Source organism: Narcine bancroftii, chromosome 1 (assembly GCF_036971445.1).
Source record: "Narcine bancroftii isolate sNarBan1 chromosome 1, sNarBan1.hap1, whole genome shotgun sequence".
Taxonomy (NCBI): Eukaryota; Metazoa; Chordata; class Chondrichthyes; order Torpediniformes; family Narcinidae; genus Narcine; species Narcine bancroftii.
The window spans coordinates 303,306,349-303,328,761 of record NC_091469.1 but is presented as its reverse complement, the minus strand read 5'-3'; the positions used below and the strand labels follow the sequence as shown (position 1 = coordinate 303,328,761).

At 38.7% G+C, this 22,413-nt stretch overlaps 1 long non-coding RNA gene across 2 annotated transcripts; it reads right to left on the bottom strand.

Moving 5' to 3' along the window:
- Window positions 1-2,211: 2,211 nt before the first annotated feature.
- Window positions 2,212-21,063, bottom strand: LOC138751941 (uncharacterized). Of its 2 annotated transcripts, none has more exons than XR_011350277.1 (3): window positions 21,009-21,063; window positions 13,774-13,899; window positions 2,212-2,389 (listed from the first exon to the last, which is right to left on the bottom strand). It is a non-coding gene; the product is annotated as an uncharacterized lncRNA (long non-coding RNA). The 2 variants fall into 2 exon arrangements; XR_011350276.1 differs by lacking the exon at window positions 2,212-2,389 and adding an exon at window positions 10,504-10,680.
- Window positions 21,064-22,413: the final 1,350 nt, after the last annotated feature.

Sequence of the window (22,413 nt, the reverse complement as noted above, 5' to 3'; positions counted from 1 at the left end):
GGGATTGAAGCGGATAATAATTGGAGCATGTTTCCCAGAAGAACATGTTAACAAGCTGTCAATGTGGTGAACAAGCAGGGAGCAAAGGTTAAAACATCTCCTCTTGTATGAGCCAATAATAAAACTGTGAAAGCATCACTCCATTAAAGGCACAAAACTTATTAGTTTGCCACGGTTGTTCTTCAAGGCAGATTGTTTAGTTTATCATCAGTATAAACCGACTGTATACGTGGCATTCATTTTTGAAAAGAGTACAGAGAAAATTTGAAAATTGGGGTTGTGACATTAATTGGTCCCAACTGAGCATTCCCCATTCAACATGATGTGTACCAATTAGCATACAAACATTTCTAGGGCTATTTAAGTGGATGAGAAACAATCCATGGTTAATGTGAATGAAAGGAACCTTGTCCATTTTACAATCATAGATTTGTAGGTGCAATGTCAAATCTGTGGGAAAAATAACACAACTGTGGGAAACCACTGTTATGCTATGATTGGCTGCTGCCAGATGGACATGCCCCCAGAGAACTATCCTACCTATACCCCTTTGCATGCTCCCCATTGCACTCTGCCTTGATCAGTCAATGAGGTCGATAGCTGTTCCAGTCTATATTTACCATATATTTCAGTGTTTGAGTCGCGAAACCCCCCCAGAAAAATGGGGATCAACTTATATGCCGGATATACTTTTAAAACCTTAAATTCAGCTCAAAATTCAATCTGTGCTGATCCGTTGTATAAGTCAACACTTGAAAAACGAAAAAAAACAACTGAAGGCGACAGATTTTCATTGAGATTTTTATTGAAAACAACACCCTTCAAAATCGCAATCGTTGTCTGAAAACAACAACATATTTAGAGCCCTTCAAAGCCACTCTCACTATCATCATCTGAAGCAAAGATGGCAGAAAGCACATCCATACTCTCACTGTTTAAACAATCATCATATGGGTCCCAGTCTATATCTGATTAGACGGTTTCAGCTTCGTTGTCAGTGTCCTACAATAAATCATCTTCCATACCATCAATTGCATAAGAGATATCAGATTTTTTAAATGATTTTATCACAGTCTTTAACTTTGTCCCATGCCTTGAGCACAAAGTTACACAGCACATCAAGTGATGCAGCACGCATTGCCCTGCTTTTTCTAAACAGTTTTTCTGCACTCGGCATCCACGTATTCCATTTCTCATGTACATGGTCTTTGAAGGGTGTTACAGAGTTCTGTGTTGTGCATTGGTATATGTGTTGTGTGGTTTTGTGTTGAAAAGTGACAGTTTGCCTTAGAGAGCCAAGGTGAAGGTGGGCTGCTGAGAGAGTGGGAGATGGGCTGTGTATGTGCAGAAAATGATTTAAAATTTCTGGAGTTGGACAATATCCACCACTGGGTGGTGCTGTGGAGTGGAAGAAGGCCCAGAGCATGAGTCATGGTCTAGAGAACAGTTTAGAATGTTGGGATTTCAAAAAGGATGAACGTTCCGAAGGCAGCCAGAAGGATCCGGACCAAGTCAGTAGTTCTTCTCTCAAAGAAAACTTTGAATTTTGTGCTCTCTCTCTCTCTCAAAGATCTTTTGGCATCAGTTTACCAAACAAACTGAATTTTGTTTATGATCTTTGCTTTGGTTCAGATCAAAGTTTTGTGAGTCTTGAGTGTCTTGTGTTTGTTTTGTGTCTAAATTTTTCTGTGGGGTGGTTGGAAATATAACTTCGACTTTAATTATATATGTTCTATTTAGGCTGGGGAATTTATTAGTTTTACACTGTTATAGAAATTTTCATAGTAACCAGTGGGCATTGTTCTAAAAAAAGGGTTTCTGAATTAAAGTTTGAAGGTGAATTTTTGTTAATAAAGTCATTGTTCATCTTTACCCCTGTGTGATATGCCTTCTTTGTGGTTGCTGGTTTGATCTTGTAACAAGGGCTTGGTCAAGCAGACATCGAGAGGTTGCAATATAGATGTCAAACCATACAGGATAACCACCGTGTAAGTATGTAGTGCTAATCTACTTTTAGTGTTCTCAGTTAAGTGGCTATGAAATATATCCCAGACCAGCAAACTCCATTCTTTGTGTAAACCACCTGGCCACCTGTTCCACACATTATCTATCCATAGTTTTACACCATTTTCATGAAAATGTACAAAAATACCTGCAGGGACTTCCATTTTTAGTTTAATCTTACATTTGAAGATTTCCATGGGTCTTACTTTGTCCCGTCGGTCATGCATGATAACACCATGGTAAACCTGGTCCTTTTGTGGCCTGTACTTCTGGTTTGCACAGTTTCAGCACCTTTCCATTCCACTGTCTATCATGTCAAAATTCATGGGAGTTTCATCGATGTTTCCAATATTAGCCAATGCAAACTGATGTTTCTGCCAGTTCCCTATAATAAAATGGTGAAAATTTATAACTTTATGATCAAGATCTTTTGGTAGTTTCTGTGGAATTTTTGGCGTAATACCAGATTTTTCTTGAAATTATTGCACCAGCCTCAAAATCATCACTGAGGTCTGGGTGTGACTTGGCCCACTGCAGTGCAAATGTTCTTATTTTATCTCAGATGACCAAGTAGCAATCTTACCTCTGTTCACTTACCCATTTTGCAACGTGATTGTCAAACTCTGGCCAATGAGTGATTCTTTTTCTCAATGAACAATGCATTTTTGGTATGTTTCTTAAAGTCCTCCAATCTCTTACCAACTTCTCATGCACATCAAATGTTCTTGCAGCAGCACCAATGATGCTTTTCTTGGCCATTTATATTACTTTCAACTTAAAGCTCACTTCATATTGTCTGCTGTGTTATGTCGATGGACCCTCCAACATAGCAAGCACCTCCAGCCAATGCCAAGCAAATCAATCCGCACGATCTATGGGTGTCAACGTTTATGCCAGTCATTGGCCCATCTTAGGTATCGTGAGCTTCGGGGGTCAACTTATGCGCTGGTCAATGGGGAACCTCAGACAGACAAATATTGGAGTCGAGTTATACGCCAGATATACCATAAAACTCTTAGAATGAGGCTGAGAAAAGGGGGCCAGGTCGACTTAAATGCCGGTCAACCTGTACTTCGGAATATACATAATAAAAACCTATCAGTTTCACAACTTCATTCTTTTGTAATTATGTCAAGAACATTCAAAGAAAGCCTTCTTCCAGCCCAGTACAGATATTTCATTTTGTTCTTTCCTTGGTTCTGCATTGACTTAAAATGGTACCTCTCTAGTTCCACTACATCTTAAGTTCTGATGGAGGTTTACCTACTGAAAATATTATCCATGTTTAGCTCTCTCAACAAGGTCATGCATTCATCAGATGCAGGAGCCAGTAAAAGGCAACATACACTATCTTCTCCTCTTCCAGGGTAAAGAAGCCAGGAATTCTTCTTCAAAATATGTTAGTTAGCAAAAGGTGCTTTACAAAATTCTGCTAATTTCATGATTCTTGATTTTTATTCCTAAAATGAGTTTTACATTATTACACCAGTGTTCAGCATCGACAATGTTCACAATATTTTCCTTTTTATTTGTCTGCTTCAGTAACAGTTTATAAGTTAAACTGTAACGGTTACACCTGCAGATCTGGTTTAAGTATAAAATGACAGCACCTCGACTTGGGGCTTTTCTTTGCATGGGCAATATATTGAGGAACAATCGCTCACATGTGTGGCCACCTCTTAATGTCTTTCACAGAGGTTCTGGTTGAAAAATGCCCTACTCCAAATTTGCCTCTTACGAACCACTTTCTCCCATTTGCCCCCTCAACTTTATCCAAGACAACAAGACCACCTTCCAAGTGAGGCAGAGCTACTGTATCTGGTGTGACCTCTTCTATATCGCAGATTGTGTCTGCTTCCTGGTGCCAACCATTGTATCACCCCAAACATTCCTTCAGCAACATGTCTGTCCTTGGCCTCATCCATTGTTGGGTTGAAGCCAAACATAAATTTGAGAATACAGCATATTCCTCTTGAACTCCCTTAAATTCAATCGCATAAACATTGACCTCTAATTGTAGGTAAATTAGGTTTCCCTCTTTTTTACCTATTCCTTGTGATAGTACAGACCTATCACCAATGTATATAGTTACAGTATCTAGAGTATGTAATGACTGTGCTTACAGCGAATGGCTGAGAGCTTAGCCATGCCTACTGTCTGGGCCTTAAAGGGTTGTGTCCCTAGCCAGGTTGGATCTTTCCGGACTGGTCGGCCAACTGTGAAGAGCTCCTGTCTTTTGCTAATTAAAGCCTTGGTTTGGATCAACAAGTCTTTGGTTCTTTCGATGAGCTCTACACTCCTCTACTCTAAACATTTTTTTAATCCAATTTTTCTCCCTCCACCCCCCAACTTTTAATGGTTCCTGTCTCTTCATCTCTCACACCTTCTGTGATCACCTCTGGACCCCACCCCAGCTTCATTTCCCCATGTCAAATGTTCTTTTACAATTTTTGTCTTTGTCTTGATAAAAATTAAGATCTTAAACTGACCATTTCTACCCATAGATGCTGTCTAAACTGTTGAGTTCACCCAGCAATTCTTTATTTGCATTGTAAGATTAGTTCCTGGCAAATTAACAATTTATGTTCATTCAGGCACCTTGCTGTTCGACTATGGGCAATCATGTCTCTCCATCACAGAAAAGTCATCATGAAAATGCTTAAAGATATTAATATCAACAGAAAATATCTAAGAATAATCAGGAATTTCTACTGGCAACAACGTACAGCCATACAGAGAAACAATGAGATTGGTGAATATCAGCCACTCGTGAAGTGTCAGGCAGGGTTGTGGTCTATCACCAGACCTGTTCTCCCTGTACAGTGAAAGCATCATGAGAACCCTACAAGACCTACCAGGAATAAGTATAGGAGGACACAATATTAACAACCTCCACTATGCAGATGATACAGTATTGATATCAAAGAGTGAATTAAATTTACATAGTATCTACCGTCATCACAAAGAGAGCAAAGGACTTGACCTAACTTGAAACAAAAAGAAAACTGAAGTAATGATAGCATCAGAGAAACCTGATATTCCAAATTGTAGGATAATTTGGGGAAAAGAAATCCTGAAAAAAGTTCACAACTTCAAGTACCTTGGATGATGGGTAACAATATTATTTGTTTGCATTTATCTGGATGCTCTCCAATTGAAACCATCAATAATAGGAATAACAAAAAGACCACCAAGTGGCTGTTCATTACTGCTACATCTGTATTAATTATAATTAAAACACAAAGCATCATCTAATATATAAAATATAGTTCTGTTCAGCCCCAACCATTATATACTGCAAGCAAAACTTACAATATATATTATGCAATTTTTGATTATTTTGTAACCTATGGTAATTGTAGAAGCAGTAGTCAGATAGTGAAAAATAAATTAGTCTTGCAGAAGGATCCTGACCACAATGTTCACTGAACATTTCTCCACCATGGATGGTGTCTGACATGTTAAGTTCCTCCAGCATCTCTTTGTTCACTCAAGGTTCCAGGATTTTCAGGGTTTTTTTTCCCATTTTTCTCTTGTGAAAAATAACTCATCTTATTTTGAGACACATTCATAATTGGAACTTAGTTCTTAAATTCTATGGATTTAGATGAAAATGAATATATTTGTATAAAGGAGGTAATTTACGTAACAGTCACAAAGATCCACCAGCCTGAAACATCTTCAATGGTAGGAACTCAAAAGTTGGATCTTAAAGTTTTCCAAGTGTATGTTGAAGACAGGTTAATCCCAAATTTCTTCTGAATCTGTCTTTGTAAATAATTGGAGGCAGATGAAAATGCCAAATCCACAGGTATGTTATGTAGGATTAGATGTCGACTCTAATCTTCATGCATGAAATTCATGTTTTAAAGTGTTATGCACCCATTTTTGGATAAAGTTCTGCCCGTGGATAAATTGGACAGAAGCAATTAATCTTAGGGTAGTTGACAATATTTCCTCTGCAATATTTGTAAAAGTGATGCCAGCAATGTTTTATTTTCTTAATGAGAGATTAAAATCGGCGGAAAGTACGTGCAATTCAACAAATTGCCTTTTTCACTCAAAGTATGCAGCAAACCATGTATTCCGTCATCAACCTTATGTGAACTAAATTGTGCCTTTCAGAACATTAACATTTTGCTTCTGCCTTGTCTCACCTGAATAATCACAAATCTGCTTGTGACCAGGCCTGACTGCCTAATGCAGAGGGCCCTGCTCTGATCAATGTCTATGCCCCACTGGATTGAATGTATCCTAATGCCTTGGCGCTCTCGCTTTTCTCTATGTAGAGTTGCTACAGCTTCTACAAGGGGAGCACCTAAAATCTGAGGCTTGCTTCCCATGACCCAGGTTGGCATAGCATAATGCAAAACAAGCAAAATGACTATTATGATGTTTTATTTGAGGATTCATTTTCTCAATTTTCTTTTTTGTTTGTTTGAGGGTCCCTCAATTGTGCGATGTCCACAAAATACAGCATCTACCTAGTGCATCAAAAATGGGACAAAAACAATTTTTGGATATATATTTGTTATGAAAACTCCATGAGCATTCATACGAACATAAGAATGGGTCACCTGTTTCTTCTAGTCTGCTTTAACACTTAATAAGATCATTATGATCTGATTAACATCTCACCTCGACATTCTCAATGACCCATGGTAGTCTTTCATTCTGCATATTGTCAGGTATCCACCTACCTTTGCTTCAAAAACATTCAAATATTCCATGGCCATGAAAAGAATGCATTAATTCTGTGAGCAAATTTTAAGGGCACCTCAGCATGGAGTAATTGAAACTCACTCCACCACCAATGCACACATGCAGCAGTTTATATCATTTTCAGGAACTGCAGCAACTCACCAAGGCGCCTTCCAAATCCATAACATCCTGAAGGACATGCGGTAGCACCAATAGGAACACCACCATTTGGAAGTTGGCCTCCACACCATCCTGACTCGGAAATATATATCTCCGTTCCTCCACTGCGGCTGGGTCACAATCCTAGAATTGCCTCCCTAATAGCATTGTGGGCATATCCAGACATCAAAGAATGTAACAGTTCAAGAAGGCAGTTTATCACCACTTTCTCAAGGGCAATTCAGGATGGGCAATTAAATCCTGACTTAGCCTGTGAAACACACATCGCTTGAATGAATAAAAGAATTGATGGAACACTCCAATAGATTAAAAAGATTCAAGAGACATAGTAATTATGCAAATAATGCACAGTCCCAATAATCTTGGTCCTGTACTTTAGTTTAAAAAAAATAGTTATCATTGGATAATAGCCAAATGACATATAGCTGACTACAAACACAAAGGATGTTTTGAATCCTCATCAACCTCTAGCATTTAATATGTTTTAATAATGATTTGTTACATATTTTTCACACAGTGGGTGACAGATAAGTAGAACAAGTTGCCAGACAATATGGACAGAAGTGCAATTATAATGTTGAGAAGACATTTGCAGAGGTAACCTGGATGGGATTGGGTTAGAGGGACACAAGCCAAACTTAGGCAAATTAGACAAGCTCGGCTTGGCTCCTTGGTTGGCATGGAAATGTGCTCCAGCCTGTTTCTGTATATATAATTTAAAAATCTGGTTACTCAGAGAATTAATGCACTCTTATTGTGGTGTCATGGAAGGAATAAAAATGAGATGCAACCAAAATTAATTTCAGATCATCATATCTTGTCCCATGACTCTATGATAATTTTCCTTTAGAAATGCAGATTTTAAAAGAAACAATTTTTGAGGAAACAATTTCAAAAGGAAATTATTATTCCATTTCCTCAAGCTAAATAATTCTAGGTTTATACTACAATTTTTGCTTTGGAGAGTTTTATGAATGTGATTTCCATTTTGGTGGAACTATTCCAAGTACAACGTCTCCTAGAAGTGTCCCTTCTCTTGTGGTTTTGTTGGAGCACTGATAAAAGATTCTAGATGCTCTCAACCATCTAATGATCACAAAACTGCTCATCTTATTCAGAGTTCTCGAAGTGGCCTGGATCTTCCACTTCTCTTTCATTCTGCCCAAACCTGATGTGCTTCATGGCATAGATGATAGTTAGGAACCAATGGTTTGACCAAGCCCCAGATTAATTTTATTTTGGCCTTTGAGATTTAATGAATTGGAGAAGTGAAGGCCTTTTCTGGGTGAGTTACTCAATGTGTGGCATCAGGAAGGGAAGAAGAATTAAGCTTAACATGAAATCTCCCCCAAGCCCTTTCTCTCTTTAACATTCAAAGCGCATGAACATCCGGGACTCCTGTATGTACCGTAACAGATGAGACTGCTCTCCGAATGGTAAGAGTAAGCTCCAGTCTTGTGAGAAAACTAACGTGACCTTGATAGTTAAAAACCATGTGCAAGCAGGAAAATAAGTACTCCTCTCCCCAAGGTTTTCATACCCTCCAACTCAATGAATCATCTCACATTTGCTTTGACCTTACTTAAACTCTTAACAAATATGAAGAGATTTTTTTTAAAACAAGTTTTTCAAAGTTTCAATACAATTATTTCTATAGAAAAACTATCTGCATTGTTTGTATTTATAATTAGTGAAAACTGCTTGGGTCTTAAATTCCAGCACCACTGTGTAGAGAATAGCATTTTCCACTAATTTGCAAATTGTTCAATTTGCAAACTGTTGTGAAAGGAAACTATTTTGCCCAGCAATCTCCTTTTTGTAGAATAATCCCATTCTCCTGCCCTTTCCCCATTATTTAGCTGTTTTCTATCCAATACTTACCAATTCAATCTGAATTCACTCGATTTCCATCAACCTCAACAAGTTCAAGATCATAGCCATTCTCCATTTATATAATAAAAGTCATTTTTTCCCCTCTCACATTCCCATGTGTGTCACTTCAAAATGATTTTCTTGAATTTAAGAAAAGAGATCATGAGGAGATAGAGTTAAAGAATCAACTCACTATTTTGCAAAGTATTTTTGAAGAACAGAATTTGGAGATTTAGCTAAGCAGGTCCATATTTGTGTGCATGGTCCACTTAAGCTTTCTGCCAGCTCACTTCACTTCACCTGATCTTCCACTCCTCTTCTCTCATGCGCTTGTCTTGTTTCCCTCTGAGTGATGAGTTATATATTCTAAACAATCTCCAAGAAATAGTTCTACCTTAAAACTGATTTAGAACATACTACAACACAGTATGGACCCTCAATGTTGTGCTGATCGATATATTCCTTTAAAAATGTACCAAACCCTCCCTGCCTCATAAGCTTCAATTTTTCTTTCATCCATGTGCCTGTCTAAGAGTCTCTTAAATGCCTCCAATGTTTCAGCCTCCACCACCATTGCTGGCAGCATGGATTTATTATTTTTTCATATTTTATATTTTTAGCCATTTTTTTGGTCAGCCTCTGCCAACTAACAGTAAAGACTGTCATTACTTTGAAAGTTTAATAGATTTAAGTTGAGAGGAGAAAGATTTAAAGGGGACCTTAAGGGCAAACTTTTCACACAAAGAGTAGTAGAGACGGAATGAGCTGCCAGTGAAAGTGGTAGAGGCAGTCGAAATTACGGTGTTTGAAATGAATTTGGTCAGGTAGGTGGATAAGAATGGGTTAGGGTGATATGAGCTAAATACAGAAAAATGGGACATGGTTGACATGGAAATATTATATGTCTTCAGTGCTGATTTATGCTGGGCTATTCCTGAAGGTTACAGAATTATTGCATTCTTGTCATGGTATCATGGAAGAAATATTGTCTTACAACAATGCAATCACATTAATTTCAGATCATCTCAACTTATCTCATTACTATTTGTTCATTTTTCTGATGTTATTCCCCCCATCCTCCTGAGAATTTGATACCTACTTCTTTTCTAAAGACTTTCAGTCTACTTAGTCAATAATGAAAAGGGTAGCATGCAATTCTGGGATAACTGGACCATCCACAGTCTATAATTTCATAAGGTGGAAGTTCAGCGAAATCTCTCAATAAGTTAACCAAGCAAATCTTGAGATAGATGAAATATCTATAATTACATCCGAACTGCTCTTGCTGCATTTGCAATTCTTTTACAGATGGTAACAACAACTGAGAAACCATAATTCCCCTTCTTTATCTTGTGGATGTTAATGTGCATTGGATTAATCATTTTTCTATCTATATCTATTCTGGTTTTGCTTGAAACAGTTCTGCACTCAGCGCAGCCAGGCTTAGCAATCTGCTGAAGTCCATAAATTGATTTACAATACAGTAGAAGCCAATTCCCACCATTGAAACCCATGCCACCCATTACACCCAATTAGCCCTGGAATGTTTTTGGTGGGCAGGAGGAAGCCAAGCACCCAGGATTTTCTGCAAAGTTATGATGATGAACCCAAATCAAACTCTGACTTTCCAAATGTAAATAAATCTTGCCTTCAGGGCAGTGTGCTCAGCCTGCTAGTGTTTACATTGCTGACTCATGATTGCACTGCCAGATTCAGATCAAACAACAATCTGGGTCTCACCATGGACAAGACAAAGGAGATGATTGTGAATATCAGGAGAACACAGGTTGACCACTCTCCATTACACATCACTGGCTCAGTTGTGGAGAGATGGGGGAGCACAAAGATCCTTGGTGGCATATAACGGATGACCTATCCTGAACCCAACACCTCCTCATTAGTCATCATTGTGTGGTATGGTGGCTGAAAAATGGAAGCATCAAAATGGAAGTCAATCAGAGGGTCATTAAAATGGCCAAGAAGATCACTGGGGTGTCCTTTACCTCTATTGACTACATCCATAGGAGCATTGCTTAAATAAGGCTCAAAAAGTTATCAAGGATTCTTACCATCAATTAAACAGGATCTTTAACATGGATAAAGTGAATGTTCACATCACTTTTTTCCCCCAAGGATAGATGATTCTAGAACTAGAATGTATTGGCTTAAGGGGAAAGGATTAAGAAGGAACTGAGGGTCAACATTTTTACTTAGTGGTTTGTTCATATCTAGAGCGAGCTACCAGAGGAAACTATGAAAATGGTACTATTATAACATTCAAAAGACACTGGGATGGATGTATGGATAGGAAAGCTTTAGAACCACAGGTACCATTTGCAGACAAATGGGACTAGCCTGGAAGGTCAAATTGGATGGTATGGATGAGTTTAGCCTCAAGACCTATTCCTTGCTAAATGACTTTATGTCTCTCTCCATGACCCTCCCTGTTCTTTCTCTTGCCAGCCTCAAAATCAATTCAGTGCAACTCCATCTCTAGTTGGATTACTTACATGTTGACTCAATAAGCACTCCTAGATTCACTTTACAAATTCCACACTATCTAAACATCTTGTATTAAGGCAACATCAGTAAATATTTAACAAGTTAAAATTGCCTACTTCTCTTTCCTCTTCCTATTGAACTTTTTGTCAACATGTCCTGCTAAGTAAGAGTGCTTCTGATATAACTCCATTAATGGTATTGTTTTCTTGTTGCTAAGTTCTTCTCATACGGCTTTATTTAAAGAACCTCCAAGGATATCCTCCTTGAGAACCTTTTCAATATAGTAATGGCCATGGGTGCAGTGCTAATTTTTTAGGTGCCAGAGCTTACAAAGTGCCTGCCATTTCCTATATCCTCTCTCTATATACTGTATGTCGCACCCAAGTTCCCCAGTACATGAAATGAGCAGATACACAAATTGGGTGTATTATACACACACACACACACACACACACACACACACACACACACACACACACACACACACACACACACACACACACACACACACACAGTATATATAATATTCACACACACATATATAGTATAATATATACTATACATGCATATAGTCAAGTATATATATATATATATATATATACACACACACATATACAGTATTGTATATATAATAGATCTATCTATCTATATAATATATATATGCTATATTATTATTGTGTGTGTGTGTGTTATGTATACTATACTATATCTATAAATCGGGCTTCTTATAATATCAAGTACTAAACCAAGATGAAAGAAATATATGAATTCCAGAGCTCCACAGAAATATAGTGATAGTTAAGACATTAACAAGATAATAGCCTATCACTACATTTCAGTGTATATTGGTACAATAAAACATAAAATACAACCTAATTTAATAATATGACATAGTATTGCACGGTTGCACTCACTAATTATCTGCAGAGGTCTGGCAGATTAATTCCAGTGAGGAAAGGAATGTCTAATCCGCAAAATGTGTTGTGTCTCTTGCCCTTGCTTTCTCAGGCCTCTCCCTTGTTTCTCACTTTAAAATGCCATTTCTCTTTCTTTACAAATCTTGAATTTGTCCTATCTCTCTACATCATGAGTTTCTCTTTCTTTCTGTGGCTGACTGTCCTGGTCATTCTTTCTCTCTGTGGGAATTGCTTCTTGGAACTCTGTTTCATTTTGTTCCTTCCTCTTGATTTCCTGGTCATTCTTTCTTCCTCCGTCCAAACCCTCAGGTCACAAGTCTCATTTTTCCTATTCTATGTCTCTTACATTCTGTCCTGCATCTCTTGCATCTATCTAGGCTGGGTTTCCCTCAAACCTGGATTTGTCCCTCTCTCTCACTGTGACATCCTTCTCTCCCCCTCCCACCTACCATTCCCCCCCCCCCACCAGATTTGGCTTTCTCTAGAAACTTCCCACTCCACTAGGGTCCCACTCCAACACATGTATCTCCCTCTCTGATATTCTCCTTTAATCCAAGTCTTACACTACTCAAGGTCTGTTGATCTACCTCCCCAGTTTCCCTCTATCCCAGATTTCTCTCTCCTGGGGTTCCTCACTCTGTCCTGCATCACTCTGTTCCATGTCTCCTCTCTCACTGTCCTTAATCTCCCTGATGATTTGTCTTTCTCACTATCCCAGGACTCTCCTTCTCTCCTGGGTCTCCTTACCACTCAGTACTTTGTCACCTAGGTCTTTTTCTATCTCTTCTTCACGATCCTGGATTCCTGGATCTATCTCCCAGGTTACTGCCACACACACACACACACACACACACACACACACACACACACACACACCCACCAAAGGTTTCTCTCATTATGATTGTATTCCAAGTCTCTATCTCTCTATCCTTTGCTTCTATCCATCCCACACTTCTCTCTATCCCACTCTATATCTAATACCTTTCTTCCCCCATCTTGTGTCTCTCACATTTTCCCTGGATTTCTCTCTTTAAACTCACTGGTACAACTTTGACCCCAGCCAAAGGCCCCTCCTCTCTGACAACTGCCGAGAAATTTAAAAAAAGTAATTTCTACTTGAGGGCTCATTTTGAATGGAATATTGTTATCGGTTTGATCCATTTTGTAAGTGGTGAGCACAGCTGAATTGATGGAGGTGGACAAAGTGCTACCATGATCATCCATGCAGAACAGATGAATTCCAAACAGATGGTGAAGTCCCTCCCTCTCCGTGTAAGTATCACAAGATTTAGCAAGACCGTGGTATCCTCCACAGTGGCATTAGAGAGTATCCACCAGTCATTCCCTTAACTTGCAGTCTGGCCTCGCCACCATTCCTGATTCACTATTGCTTGGGTGCCAAATGGAAAGTTGAGGAGCAGACAGTATTCCAACTTAAATTCTAAAACTTCTTGGGAGAGGAATGTTCTCTCAAATCTACAATCACCCTCCCCTCATTCATGGAGAAGTTGATCTTTTTTTCCACAGAGGTGCCGAAGCGGCACTCCGGTGAGCTCTGACAGCACTACACCCCTGGTAATGCCCACTCTACTTTTACCTCCCATTCTATCATGCCTGAAACTTCTATAGTCTGGAAAGTTGAACATGTGTCTTAGAAACATGCTAGGTATCCACATAGATTTCAATGCAAACATCCTCTGGGCACCAGACTGTACAGGCTAATCTGTAAAAAACAAAAAGAGTGCTTTTAAGTAGGCTATTAAAGAGATTTTATATCATACTCATAAGTATTACCTTTGCACAGGCTTTTGTGAGCATAATACAGTACATAAAGCATACGATTATGGGTATTTTTTTGAGACTAAACCACATTTATTTAAGTGAGATAGACAATGTAACATTGAAGGAAATATATTTAACAACTTCATGGGTGGATAATCTCAAATTGACTTTCATCAACTCTCAAGGCCAAACAATAGAACTGAAGCATTTTCTGTCTGTGGGAGTCTTTTAACAGCAGTAATCCTCCCTCAGTGGGCAGGCAGTTGAATGATATCATCATTATATAGCCTTGAATTTTGAAGTATAGTAAAATCATAACAGATTTTCTACTCAGCAGGTTCACCCAATGTAATATATACTTAAAACAGGAGAATTAAATGTCAGAGGAGGTAAATGTCAAACTTTGTAGACACCTGGGGGCACCGCAACACTGATTTTGTGTCCAGTTCTGAAATCTAAGAAACAAGACTGACATTGAATACTGGAATTAGTATAGGGAAATACAGGTGAACTGATCTCGATTGGTTCTGTTCTGAACTATCATGAAAAGTTGAATGGATGTCGACTTTTACTTCTAAAGGATACATCTGAGAGGCAATATTTAGCTGGAACACAAAATTACCAAGGAAATTGTGAAAGTTAATCTGTGAATAGAATAAATTCAAATTAGTAATCGGCTATTTCAGGACAGTTGAAAGACAATTTTTTTCCTTTTAAAAATCATTCTGTTATTAATCAAACAGATTGCATTCTTTGACAAGTTCAGCAAGGAGTTACTTCTGCAAGATTCTTTGAGCACAGAACTTTGTTCAAAATGGCACGATTTTGAAGCAGTCACTGAGAAGATGAGATCTCACCTACCCCCCAGTCCACAATTTTTCACATAGCATATTTCCTTTCTTTGTCAGCTATGCTTTCATTTTGGTGCTTTGAATTCATTTTTTTTATATTATTATTTATTTTAAAGATGGCATCATAGAGTCATAGAACAGGATAGCACAAAAAAGATTGTTTGACCCATCAGGTCCACATTGACTCAGGTACCTTCCTGAGCTAGGCCCATTTATATTGTTCGAGGTTGACTGCACAGAAGCAGGTTCCTCAGATCAACTTGTCCATTGTTGACCACATTGCTTTCCTAACCTAGTCCCCTTAGCCTGCGTTCAACCCATATCCCTCATAAACTTTCCTATTCAATTCAATATTACAATTGTACTACCTCTACTACTTTCTCTTTCTTCTTATTCGGTAGACCAACCATATTCTGTGAAAAAGGTGTCTCTCTGCTCCCTCTTAAATATTTTTTTCTCTCGCCGTAAATCTATGACCTCCAGTTTTTAATTCCCTTACCTTAGGAGAAAGATGACTATTTTATCTACGCTCCTCATAATTTTATAAAGCTCTCGACCAGTAATTTTCAACATTTTTTTTGGCTATAGCCCCCTTAAGACTCTTCTCAAAATTGGAACCTCTTCCTTGTGAAGTAGTCTAGTTCATTTCTTTCATACTTCTCTCCTCTTCTTTGGCTTGGCTTCACGGATGAAGATTTATGGAGGGGTATGTCCACGTCTGCTGCAGGCTCGTTGATGACTGACAAGTCCGATGCGGGACAGGCAGGCACGGTTGCAGTGGTTGCAAGGGAAAATTGGTTGGTTGGGGTTGGGTGTTGGGTTTTTCCTCCTTTGTCTTTTGTCAGTGAGGTGGGCTCTGCGGTCTTCTTCAAAGGAGGTTGCTGCCCGCTGAACTGTGAGGCACCAAGATGCACGGTTGGAGGTGAGATCAGCCCAGTGGCGGTGGTCAATGTGGCAGGCACCAAGAGATTTCTTTAAACAGTCCTTGTACCTCTTCTTTGGTGCATCTCTGTCTCAGTGGCCAGTGGAGAGCTCGCCATAGAACACGATCTTGGGAAGGCGATGGTCCTCCATTCTGGAGATGTGACCCACCCAGCGCAGTTGGGTCTTCAGCAGCATGGATTCGATGCTTGCGGACTCTGCCAGCTCGAGTACTTCGATGTTGGTGATGAAGTCATTCCAATGAATGTTGAGGATGGAGCGGAGACAGCACTGATGGAAGCGTTCTAGGAGCCGTAGGTAATGCCAGTAGAGGACCCATGATTCGGAGCCAAACAGGAGCGTGGGTATGACAATGGCTCTGTACACGCTGATCTTTGTGTGTTTCTTCAGGTGGTTGTTTTTCCAGACTCTATTGTGTAGTCTTCCAAAGGCGCTATTTGCCTTGGCGAGTGTGTTGTCTATCACTTTGTCGATCCTTGCATCAGATGAAATGGTGCAGCTGAGGTAGGTAAACTGGTTGACCGTTTTGAGTTCAGTGTGCCCGATGGAGATGTGGGGGGGGCTGGTGGTCATGGTGGGGAGCTGGCTCTCTCTCCTAATGGCTACATAAAAATATATATTTTATGATTTCGCTCCTGGGTCTCTTCAAATGTGCTGTGGTCCCTGAGGAGGAGGTTGGAGTTGTGGATGGGGGAAATGTCTGCTCCCCATTGAGAATGGCTGCTCTAGAAGGTCCCTCTTCATCTTGCTATGCACCAAGTAGAAATGTCCCAGCTTTTCCAGCCTCTGCTTATAATTCAAGCCTGGCAGCCCCAGAAGCATTCTTGTGAAACTGAATGATACCTATCCTATAACTGGATAACAAAAACTGCACATAATACTCTGTGTAGTCACACCAACATCTGAGACACTTATAATGTTCTTGCACCTGGATTCAAGTCTCTGACTGATGAAGGCAAGCAGGCCAAACACCTTCATCACTCTATCAACATATGTCGCCACCCTTGTGAAATTATGTAAATTTAATTCAGCCTGCATTTGTCCCACATTCCTATCCATGAACCTGCTAAAGATCTTTTAAAATGCAATTGGAAAAGGCAAACATTTTTTACCCTTTATCAGACTTTAAATTCACTGAGTTTCTGAAAACCATTGACTTCTTTTTAATATTATGCAAATTACAAGATATCAAATAGTGGAAAATTACCTGCTAATTTAGTTACTTCACTGAAGAATTCCAACAGTTAAATGGAGCACATACGGTTCTGGGAAAAGTTCCAATCATTTTTGAGTTCTTAGACTTAACCAGAACTCATTAAAGCAACATTAAGGATTTCATAATGTAGGTTGCATCAAACCAAATGTTGGATAATTTTAAACGTTCAACTTTATTCATGGTAAACTGAACAAAATGTAACTAGAGTATGGACCGAGCTGCCAGCTGGAGTGGTAAATTTGGGCATAATTTTAACATTTAAGAAAATTTGGATAGGTACATGGATTGGAAGGATATGGAGGGCTACAGTTTGGGTGCAGGTCGATAAGGCCAGGCAGGTTAATAGTTTGACACAGACTAGATGGGCCAAGGAACTTGTTTCTGTTCTTCACATATAGAATTCATGATCCATTATTTCTTTTAATATCAACTGAAAATTATTGACAAATTCAGAAGACGGATTTTGGGAATGGTAATTTAATTTACATGACTTCCTCTAATTTCTAATCACTCACAATCTAATATCAGCTATTCTTAAAGAATAGTATATTTCTATGGGGATTGTGTATTTTCTGGTTGCTTAAGACTTACTCTTACGATGCACAACTAATCATGTGCATTAAGAATAAATAGTTTAAAAGACAAAAATACTATACTCTTCTTACACCGAACAATAGCATTATAGATAATTAAGATAATAAGCTTACAGACAAAACTTTTGACCAGGGCGACTCTTACTAAGCAGAAATAAGGAGACACTTTAAGAGACACCCTCAATGGTGAGCAGCATCAACCAATTTTTCATCCTGGCGACAAAACATCGGTAATATATCTTTATCTCCTATGGACTGTGCAGGACTGGCTGAGTTCCTCTAGCATTTCACTGTTTTTAATAGATTAAATTAACCTGAATTACTGAAGTGAAATTCAATCAAAGTAGAAAGATTTAAATGAAATATGTTTTGCATTTAGAAAATGAACTCATCTTCATTTCAGACACATTTCCTTTAATAATGTCTACCACGATTAATTCCTGCAAACAGTTTACTGCAATCACCTGCTTAACTGCAAAATAAACTTTGGTCATCTTTACCCATACATTTTTGATTAGTATGACTAATGTGTTTGTAAAGTGAAAACTTAAGCTCTATTTGCCTCTACATTTTTTTTTAGACATACACCATGGTAACAGGCCCAAATGGCCCACAAGCCCATGCTGCCCATTACACCCAATTAACCTACAACCCCCATATGTTTTGGAAGATGAATAGAAACCAGAGCACCCGGAGGAAACCCATGCAGACAAGGGGAGAATGTTCAAACTCCTTACAAATTCGAACCCCTGACCCTGGCGCTGCAGCAGTGCTGGGCTAACCGCTTCATCAACTGCACTGGATGCTTACAATGTCATTCACCTGAGAGGTCACAGGAAGCATGCAAATTTACTGTACTCAAAGGGAACGGGGCAGCAGTTGATTGATATCCTTTGGTCCGGGTCTGAGTTATGCATCTTTTGATATATAAAGACTTTAGTAAGGTTCCGACTGAATTGGAGAATCTCTGCTTCACAGAGTTCTTGTGTTTGTGTTGCAGGTGTACGTGCAGAACTCACAATTCAAGATTGGGTTGTATAGATTTACTTATTCTCACTGACACATAAATTTTCAGGAATTGAGCAACTGTGGTGGAGAAAGAGCATGACTGATGTTAATCCACATAGGCATGAACCATTCCATTTGCACATTGTTCCCTTGAGGAAGAAGACAACAGTTTTGTTGTTGACCTTCCCTCTTATGTCATGTAATTGCTGGCCATGCAACCCTAAATATCAGTTGAGAGCTTATTTAAGAAGGAAGTTAAGGATCAGGCTTCAAAAAAATCTTTCAAATTAGAGAAAATTATAGTTGATGGAATTACTAAAAAATTTATTTCAATTGCGTATATTTTGTTACAAAGTAGGTCTGTTTAATTCAAAAGAAAGGTGGGAACAAGATCTAAACATGACAATAGATCAGCAGGATTGGCAAAATTTAGGTAAAGAAGTTATAATACTATCAATGTAAGATATAGATTACTCCATTATTATTTTTTTCACATCAATTGTATATTATTACCTCAGAAATTGAGTAGATGGAGATTGAATAATATTGAACAAATGTTTTAGATTTGGAAAAGAAATTGGATACATTTCTTTCACCACAAAATCTTACCTCCGGTCTACAGTCATGGAACAGTATTCAACAACCCAGAAAGTATGTCTAAAGTATGATTCAAAAGTACTTTCAAAAGACTTGCATAACTGTAATTGAAATCATGGGTTAATGAATCAAAGCTGCCAACCAAGTGAAAGACTTGATTTTCCACCTAACAATCCACACTAGAGATTTCAACATTTACTTGATTTGTTGGGGTTACGACACCAAGAATTCTGGAGGCCAGCACGTTCAATGAAACTAAAACTTATTTCAGTATTCTAATGACAAAGACTTCAGCTGAAGGATTTATTTTCATCTCAAAAGTCAATGATAGGCTTCCAATACAATCTTAAGATTGGTATTTAGAACATAGAGATGTACAGGACAGGAGCGTGCCCTGCAATTGATGTCAATTTAATAGAACCCCATTGTCTATAAAACCTCTATTTCCTGCCTGTTCATGTGGTTGCTTAAACCTCCATTAATTAAATGTTGTTTCCATACCTCCACAGGTAGCACATTCAGTCACCGACGACTTGCTGTGTAAAAAAAATTGCCTCCCTAATCTCCATTAAACCTTTCTCCACTAACCTTCAATCTATGTTCTCCAGTATTTGTCATTTCTACCCGGGGGTGGTGGGGAAAGCTCTGCCTTATATATCCCTCTCATAATTTTATATACATCTATCAGACCCTCACTGTTCTGACTTTTTAATTAAACAGTGAGCACCAAATGATGGTGGATATTTCAGAATGCAAGATCAACTCATATGAGCAATGTCTAAACATTCATGGAATCTCTATTCGATAAGATGTTGTGGATACACGTAAATGTGAAATTAATTCAATAAAGCATTTACTGAATTTTCACCAATACTGGACAATTTCATCCACTAAGGAAAATGTCTTGTCAGGCTTTAGGAGAAAATATCATTCTCACTGGACCAATGGAGCAATATGCCCTTCCTTTAGTATAACATCTAGCTACCATCTCGTTTTTTTCTGGGTTGTTGAATATTGGAAAAGAAAGAAATATGGAATGATTAATTTTGGAACTTAAGCTGCAATACTTGGACGCTCCTCTATTTTATTTCCTTTGTACCACGACAATGCTACCACAGTTCAATGGTGCCTCTCTCAATGCATACACATTAAGTCAAAAGTTCCAATTGAAAAAGGAGATTTGGTCAACTGTAAAAGGGTTATCCACATCTTAGATCCCTGTGGAACACCACTGGTCGCAGATCTCCAGTCTAAACAACACTCCTTCACCATTCCTCTCTGAAAATCCAAATTTCAAATCCAATCTACAAGTAGGAAGATAACCCTATTCTGAGTGACTTGTCAAATGCTTTATTAAATTCCATTTAGACAATAACCATTACCAATTCTCATCCATGCTGTAAAACTCTATGAAGTACTCATTTAGTATCTCACTCATTTCATCTGGCTCTGGGCATTCAATAACCCATGCACCCCCCCCCCCAACCTTCCTCACTAGCTTCTTGTCTTCAATATTTGTATAAAATGCCTTGTGTTTCGGTTTCCCACAAACATTTCTCTTCCCAGTTTATGCCTGTACTGTTATACTTAGCCGTCTCCCAATTTAGTGCTTCCCCGAGCTCAAGTTTTATCTGAAAATTTACAAAGCTATGATCACTGCTCCCAAAATGCTCTCCCACTGAAATTATGCTTACCTAGCTCAATTCTCAGTACAAAGTCTAGCTTCCCTTGTTCAACTATCAATATACTGTTTCAAGAAACCTTTCAGTATGCACCAAATCCTGTCTAGCTAAACATTTGGCATTAAAAATGTACCAGTTAGTATTGGGGAAATTAAGGTCACCTGGTTTAACAATCTGACTGCTTTCACATCTTTTCATGATCTGCCTACTTATCTGTCCCTCTATCTCCTGTAGGCTATTGTGATGTCAGTGTTATAACTTCTTCATTGTGATTGCACCTTTCTTACTCCTGAGCTTGGGATGGATGAGTGATGAGCCTACTGGAATGTTCTCTAAATGCAGCTATGACATTCTCTTTGATCAGTAATGCAAATTCCCCACCTCTTTTACATACCGCCCAATTTCATCTGAAACATCCGAATCATGGATATTGAGCTGCCAGTCCTGGCCTTCTCTCAACCAAATCCATGTAATGGCCACACCACATAGTCCCCTGCTCTAAGTTAATCTGCCTTTTCTATTATATTCCTTGCATTCAAATAAATGCACTTTAGCCCATCAACACCATAATTTTCATTAACATGGCCCTACCTGTCTTACCTTTCTGACTCACTTGACCTCACTTCTGCCTTCCCCTTAACCCCTCTACTTGCTGAATGACAGTGCCAATTCCACCTGCAATGTTAATTCAATCACCATCAGGGTAGCATAAACAAAACTTCCGTCAAGGATATTGGCCATCTCCAGTTTAGTTGCATATCTCTGGAAGAGGACCCAACAACACTTTGACGAATGGCTCAGACCCTATGGACGCTGTGGGACCTGCTGAGTTTCACAAGCAATTTTGTGCATTTACCAATAATTAATGTTCCTGAAGTCCCCCCCCCCCCCCACAACCTTAGCCACACAAATAACTGTTCTATCATCCCATTTCTTGCCTTGCTAGTATGTGACATAATGAATAATCCCAAGACTATCTGAGGTCCTGTTTTGTAAAGTCTAAATTCTTGAACTCTCATTTCAGGTCCTTACCTCTCTTCCATCCTTTAACATATAACCAATCTAGTTATTCATCTGCCAGAGTACAATTACCATCACCAAACCAGTAGAAAAATGATTTCATTCACTTTCTGTTTCATCTTACTGTCAAGTTATTGAGACAGTAGAGAATATTCAGTGATTTTTCACATAGCCAATAAGCTTTTTTGAGCATCCTGAGAATGTAAATTTATGTTAAGTAATGACAAGCCATTAATTCAAGAATAGGATATCGAATTTTGAAAACGTTCTTATTCCATTTGTGGAATAGGGCTGATGGTGATCAAACACAAATTAATTTACTGTGGTAACTCGTGCCCCTGCTGAAGAAAGAGGGAGGTAAAACATAGGATTCTGTTGACACAGTGGTTAAGTGAAAAACACACACAAATGCTGGAGAAATTCAGCAGGTCAAACAGTGCCTTTATGTAGCAAAGGTAAGTATACATAACCAACATTTCAGGTCTGAGCCCTTCATCAAGGTGTGGGAGAACATGAGAGATGTCTGAACAAGAGGGGGGATGATAG